This window comes from Microtus ochrogaster, linkage group LG5 (genome assembly GCF_000317375.1).
Source record: "Microtus ochrogaster isolate Prairie Vole_2 linkage group LG5, MicOch1.0, whole genome shotgun sequence".
Classification (NCBI taxonomy): Eukaryota; Metazoa; Chordata; class Mammalia; order Rodentia; family Cricetidae; genus Microtus; species Microtus ochrogaster.
Window position 1 is genome coordinate 23,518,713 of NC_022031.1, and position 8,041 is coordinate 23,526,753.

An 8,041-nucleotide genomic window follows, 5' to 3' on the forward strand; every position below is an offset into this window, starting at 1 on the left:
GTCCATCCTAGGTTGGAGCTTCATCGCGTGTGCCTCAGAGAGCAGAGCTCTCGCCTCTGCCCGCAGGAGTGGAGCATCATGTCTCTCTGAGGCGTCTGCTCCTGAGAGGAGAGCTGTCGAGTCTCTGACCTCACTTCCTCTTCCTCCCAGCATTCTAACCTATCAGGGCAAGCAGCTTCTTTATTTAATCAACCAATGACCTTCCTCCATCATGTCTGTAATGGAGTAAGATTTTCTTCCTTCCTTCCTCCCTCCCTTCCTTTCCTTCTTTCTTCCTTCCTTCCTTCCTTCCTTCCTTCCTACCTTTCTTTCTTTCTTTCTTTCTTTCTTATTATTTCCTAGGATCTTCAGCTTATACAAACATATCTTACAAATTCATAGAACATTATACTTTAATTTATCAACATCCTAAGGATAAATCCCCCTCATTCCTTAAATCCCCATTATTCCCTAACCCTTGTTCTAGTTACTTTCAATTTTTTTAGTAAAATATAATATCTTCCACTTTCCCTTTTTTTCTTTTAACCCTTCCCATGTATCCCACCCAAGTTCTTCACCTCTAGCTTCTTGTTCTTTTTATATAAGTATTTGCTTATCCAAATATATATGTATACAATATATGTTCACACATATATTGCATATATCTTTATATATATGTTAGAATTTTGTACATATTACACAAAACTTACTATATATAAGCATATATTTGTGTGTCTGTGTGTTTAGCCCATATATTATTACTTGCATGTATATACCCTTAGGCACAATATACATTTCCTCAAGAAACAGAGTGGAAAGATTTTAAGAGCCAAAAACGCAGGATATCTAATGTGAAACTTTTTCTTTTAGAAATAACAGGAATACTACACCCCAAATATCTTAACAACAGGGCTATCTAAACATCAGATGAATGCGGATGACAAAAACAGACATGCTACCGTGGAAGCGGAAATTTCAAGGGCCACCACCCTAGACAACAAATTACAGGGAAATATAGAATGTTGCGAGTTGGAGAAAATAGTCTTCCCCAAGGAAGTTACTTCTACATCATCTTTTATTAAATTGATTTTTATTGAGCTCTACATTTTTCTTTGCTCCCCTCCCCTTCAACCCTCCGCCAAGGTCCCCATTCTCCCAATTTACTCAGGAGATCTTATCTTTTTCTACTTCCCACATAGATTAGATCTTGATCATCTTTTTAACTCATGGTTAAATAATTCAAAACTTTCTCATGGATAATGACTAAACTCACTCTCTTTATAAGTATTTCTACAATTTGGATGAAATAGACACATGAATTCAGTATCACCTATCACTATACTTTTTGAATGTGCCCATGTGGTCTGAAAATATAGGGCTGCTTTTGTAAGTCCCCTCTGCCTTTCCACCCTAGAAATCTGTTGATGTGCACCTATCAAAACTGGCCTGTGCCCTGAAGACTTTCAATGGTAATTCCTCTGTATGGATTTCTAGGATGCCCCTTGCTATAATTGCGTTTTGTCATGTTCTCCAAATGAGGCTTAATTTTGCTCTAACTTATAAAAATGTATTGTGTATACAAGGACTTGCCTGACAGAGACAACTGAAACTCCTGCTGGATAGGGATTGTATTTGCTCCATTCCAGAATGCTTCAAATAAGAAAGTATTTCTGGTTCAAACACATCATCCACATCCAGCCATTCATGTCTGAGTGAGGACTAGACCCTGTTACCTTTTGAGGAAAGTGTTGTCTCTAATAAAACCTAGTGCAACAAAGAAGTGGAGATATGGGTCCAGTACTTCTCATTCTTCTGCTCATAGGCACCGTAGGGTAGCATCAGTTTTGCAATTGCTGTGCACTTCTCTAAGCTATAGTAATATTTTGATAATGAGAAATGATGACAAATGAAATTACTATGAAACTAAATATGTGCTATATTTGGATTAATCTCATAAAGGGAGAAACTATGGAAATTATTATTCTCATAAATATTTGATATTAGAATGATGAACAGAGTATCATTTGAGACTGGTATAAATATTTCTTGATTCCCTTATTCAGGGGCATCCTAATTCTATGATCAATGCCAACTCTCTTCGGCCTCTACTTTTCCACTTGGAAAATGTCAAACAGCATTCACACAGAGTACTGGGCATCACCATTATGCTAATTATGGGGTAGTTTATTGACATTAGCATACAAAAACCTCAGTTTTATAATAAGTCTATTGGGTAGACAGCCCCATTTTATATGTAAGGACTATCAACTCAGAAATTATTCAAACACGTTGACTAAAGCTACAGATATAGCTGCATTAGCTGGAACAGTAGTTAAAGCCCAACTCACCACAGTTAAAGCAACTTCTGAGAATTTAAGAAAATATACACCAGGTATAAAATCGTCTGTTGTAATAGTAGGTTCACCCCACAGAAGTGTCTTTCTCATTTCATTCTCTACTTACCAAAACTGGGAATTGCCTAAATCAACACTGAGTAACCCTGGATTTTGGAAGTGTTTTACACAAAACAGGGCTATTACCATGAAATGTCTGAAAAGTTCAACAGTCATCATATATGCAAATCTTTGTACCTTGTTAAATGGACAACACAATTACATACCTGCTTGGTTGACATTCTCAGATAATCATTCCAAAAACAACCTGCCATTTTATATGAGGGCTCAAAGTCACATGCCTACTTATTTTTTTCTAAGAAATAATACTTGTAAATATAGTATCATGAATTTATTTTCTGACATGGAAAAAAAGCCCAGAGAATAAACTGATTCTGTGCAGGCAGCCTCTGACCCAGAGAGTCATGTCTTGTGTCTACTGATATTTGAGTTGAAACCATAAGAGGCTGTCATGTCTTTCAAACTTTGTCACTGTCTTTCCAAATGTTCCAATTTGAACAACAGCATCCAAGTCTTGATTTCAGACTTGGAACTTCAAAGAAATGTGATTACACACAAAGCGCACTGCTCTTTTTCCTTTCTGGTAAGTTTTGTCGGAGTCACTAGTCACTTTCTTTTCTTCAGTGGACATATGCAAATGCATAAGCACAGCATGTGGAATCGAAGAGGTGCCAAAAGTATGCCGATGCGATACGAAAACTCAGCCAATCATCTAAGTGTTTAAAGAATACCCAGATGTGAGATATGATATAGATAAACCATCTGGCACATCAGCTTTGTTTTTACTCTTCATCGAGCTGTTGAGTACTGTGAAAGGACAACTTTGTTCTGTGCTCAAAATTGAACAAAGAGAAGGCTGTCACTCGAGGTCCGCTAGCCCTCCAGAATGCATTTCCAATCCTACAGTTCTGACATCTTTAATATTCTCAAGTGACACAAACAAATTCCACCCCACAATGTCTTTCGCTTCGAATCAGTCCTCTTAAAATCCATGTCCTAGGACACAAACACTAATCGGCAGACCACAAAGAGCGCTGAATCATACCACTAATAGCCTGGAAAGTGTTCCGCAGTAAATGCCCGCTCTAGCACCTGCAAATGCAAATGGCATGAAATGCCCAGATCAAGTCTGACAACAGAAGTGGCCCAGTCTTTAGAACTAAACTCATTTGAAAGTGGCTAGAGAACTTTTTAATTATTGGAAGCATCGTGATGTAGTTAAAAATTCATACCTAAAATAAAAGAGCAATACATTTTCTTCATATATAGCTTACTATTTGTTTTAATATTAACTTTTAAAATAAAACTTTATTTTAAAATAGCAATATAAATAAGCTGTATTCTCTTCACATTAACGAGGCATTTTCACATGCTTACTACTTACAAAGGATATAAAGAGGTCCTACAACAAAACATTAGATAAAAATGAAATGATAGAGCACATATTGTGTTGACTATAAAACTACCACAAAGATCATATACATGCCACCTACATAAAAGATATTAAATTATGCCACAAGGTAAATTAGAGGGAAATGGTGGGAGAAACGCTCTGGAAAAGCACTGAGGGAAAGATGGGTCTGAGATCTGTAAACAGTTTGCGGGCAGGTTTTCAAAGTGGCATGTGACAGAGCCAAGCACAAATCCTTTTACTTATTAACAAGATTTGTCCCTGAGCCTGTCAAGCATTGCTTTGAAAGTACCTGCTTTTGTGAAAGTTATACTGCTTTTCCCTGCCAGGTTTACTCTTGAGAGATTAAGGTATAATCTCTTAGGATTCATTATTTCATATCTGTGAATATGACAAATTGTTTTGAGTGCTCTTCATACATACCCAGAACAATATAGGCACTAAGTGCTTATTGGTACATATTTAAAACCCCTGGAGCCACTAATTTCCTCATTGGAAATAATTGTTGTATCAAAATGATCTCACGATTTATCACTGAAAGTTTCTAACTATTGCATTTTGTGCTTTGAAGGTGATTGTTTTCAAACTCAGCAGATATAGTGCCTACTTTTTACAAGGGTCTTACAATTCATTTAGTATTTCAAAATAAAATTCATAGATACTACAGCATTGTTGAGCCTATCATTGAAAAATATCCAGTACCATGCCTGTGTACCAACTGTAAAGTAAAGGTAATATAAACGAAAACACATCACAACAAAACAGTACAGATTTTGAAATGTGAACATTCAAACCATCTTATATATAAGAAAGACATGAAGGCTATCACTGGTATACACACAAGGATCATTCTAGGCTTGTTAGAAGCATCGGTTACTAATTAAACTGAAGTAAAGTCATTATTTTGATGCAACAGTACTACAAAGGGTTGCCATTGATGGTCAATACTGAATGACAATTTTCTTTCAACCTGCATGTCAGGTTGATTCCTAGAAATATAGGACATATTAGACAGTACAACAGGCTTGTAATTACAGGGCTGGAGAGGTGACTCAGCAGTTAAGAGCATATGCTGATGTCGCAGAGTATCTTGGACCTGCTGACTTGTCCATACAGTCCTGAGAAGGGGAATGTGGATTAGCAGAAAAAAATTAGAGGAGAGACTGAAGATAGAGTCAGGAGGGTATTCCAGTGAATACGGAATCCACCCCAGGTTTATTTTTCATATGCCTTCTATACCCCAGGCCAAAGGAGAGGGCAAAAGGACTATTTTTTATCATGATAGAAGGAACAAACAAGAGTAATTACTTCTTTAATATTCCAAATATCAAATAGCTATGCTGTAAGTAAACATTCTGTTATTTGGAGCAAAACATCCAGACACCTTAGACCAAACATCCCGTTATCTAGGCAAGACTCACAGCAGCTTCACCTTAAACGAAACATCCTGTTTGACCTTGAAGGAACAATAAAAGTCTCGAACACTCTGAGTGAGCCGCATCTATGGTCCTCCACAGCAGAGGACCTAAATTTGGTTCCCAGCACCCATATTGGGCTGACCCTAACCACGTGAAACTCTAACTCCAGAGCTCCCCATCCTCTTCTGTGATCTGTGGGCACCTACATTTAAACATGCACAGACCTGCATCCACAAACACACCACATAGATAAAAACAAAGGAAAATCAATTTTTTAAAAAAAATGTTAGTCTAAAATGGAAACAGGATAAATGCTTAGATAATGATAAGCAGGTGTTTCAGCTAAATGCGCGTCTACCTCATAAGATGCTCAAAAGCCCTACAAGGATGGGGCAATTGCTCTCTTAATGAGTTGGACCTTCCTGCAGGCCACACATGTCTAGGTTCCCTTGGCCAGACCAAGTCAGTGGTGTCCCTGGATAAAATCTATTTCCTACAAAGGTTTAATGCATCCATACATTTCTCATACTCTATACAATGTATCCTGATTTTTCCATGTAAACACTGCTGTAATTTTTGAAAATCTAACTCATGTCATTTACGATGTCATATCCATGTCATTATGATGTCATACCCATCAGAGACAAAGCCCTCTTGATCTTATGCTCATGAATTCTATGACAAAGATATTCACTAACATTTTCATTCTAAAGTTTAAACATAGAGGGATTGAGCATGTGGGTTTATCATGTGGGCTGGGGACATTTTATTGAAACTTAAAGCATCACAATAGGGCTGACTATTGGGTTTAAAAGGAAAGAATATACTTTTGTAAGAATAACATTTCATATGCACAAAGACTCTAGAAGCAAACTACATTATGTGTAAAGCAGAAGACAAAATGAAATGCAGAAAGAATGTGGGGGAAAGGGAAAAAAGAAACTGGTACAAGTCGTTGTTTCAGAGGAAAGAACATTGCCATATGACATGATATGGTGCTAGATTTATTATTCCATTTAGTCATTTATCCTTAAAACAAACCAACCATAGACGTTTACCTTTGAAATATAAAGTTGCTATTTCCGTGCAGCACAGTTTTACAGAACCATGGATTTATGGTTTCACAAGGTATCAGTCACACTTCCATGGCATTTGCTGATATAAATATAAAAGCTTCATTTTAAAGGATAAATAAAGCCACACTATTATCTAAACAGGGTAAAATTTAACATCCTTGTGGTTTGTGGAAATTTTTGATGTGCCTGCTGGCTTTTCAATAAAAATCAATTATGCCTTAAATGCGAGCGGTAGTCAACATACTACAGACTATAAATTCAATTTCATACTCAGAAATATGGATTAGCTGAACTTGATGCCCTTCCATTGATTTCAGAAAGCAAAAGCTGATAAGGTAAATAATAGTAAGAGGCTCTCTGACACTCCACATCAAGTTCCGGATTTCCATATTATTTTTGTAAGAACTTTGCAGTCACCACAATATCCTCCTTGTGAAATATGTATGATGAATAGATATTATATGGATTGCTGATTCATCTCTCCATACAGAATGGATATTTGGCTTTCATAAGTCAAGGAAAGAGCTGCAACAGGAAAAAAGAAGACGATGCTTATTTCCCTGGGCTCAGCATGAAGTGTTTGTCAAGCAATTGTGAATGAATCCTGCGAGTAATTAGAACACAGATGAAATGGTGAGATTCCACCTATAAATAAAAATTGTATGAACCCAGAACTCCTGATACTTTTCAATTCTTCACTACAGGATTACGTATATATGCATGATTATATAGAGAAAGAGGGGGAGGGAGAGAGGGAAGGGAAAGAGAACTTTTAAACACTGAAAAAGAAAAGATTCAATTGTTCTGCTCGTTCAAAAGAACACCTTAAATGGCTCGAGTAGCAAAGAGGGCAGAGTCTTCAGAGAGGAGAGGAGCTGATTTGGCGCTAAGGAATCGGAGAAATAATGACTGTGAGGAAGAAGTGTACAATAGTTTTCAGCATAATAAACCACATCTGAGACGATTTTCTTACTTCCCTTTATGTGCAGAACACTTAGGTTTTATAGAACTGTACATGTTCACACATGGAGCATGTTGTGACTTTCTCTTTGCCTAAGCTTAGTGAACTCATCTTAAATCACGGGTTCACCTTTCCCCAGGACAAGATTGTGCTTTACTCACAAACAAGGATTGCTGTGTCTCACATCCAGTGTGCAAAGGGAACAGAATTGTGATCCTATCAGATACAAGGTGCACACTGTTAAAGCAAGGGTCTCACAGCCTTTCTAAAAGAAATCACCTTTGAGATTTCATGCTTTTATTTTTATAAAATTCTTACTTTAAAAAATTTACACTTAATTTCTCAAGATAGAGGTGATTTATTATAATGCATTTATGTGTTACTTGTGTTGAATTGCAAGAGGTTTCATTAAAGGATACTATCCATGAGAGTGACCTGCCCAAAATAGTGAGATCACAAAAAAACAGACAGAACTTGAAGGAAAATACTTTTAATAGTAAATAATTTTTGATATATTTGACGTTAGTATATCAGTATATCAGTTATTTTTTCTGATTGCTTTCTGGAGAAACCATATAAAAATTCAACATATATTTATATATGTGTGTGTGTGTGTGTGTGTTTATGTGTGTGTGTAAGTCAACAGTCATTGTGGACTCAATTTTTTTAATTTTTCTTAGCAACTAAGTTGTTTATATGAGAAAACCTTAAAAGTAGTAGAAAATGACCAAGTAGTCTCATTCTGAAATTTTAGTTATTTACTTGCTGGACAGGAAAAAAAA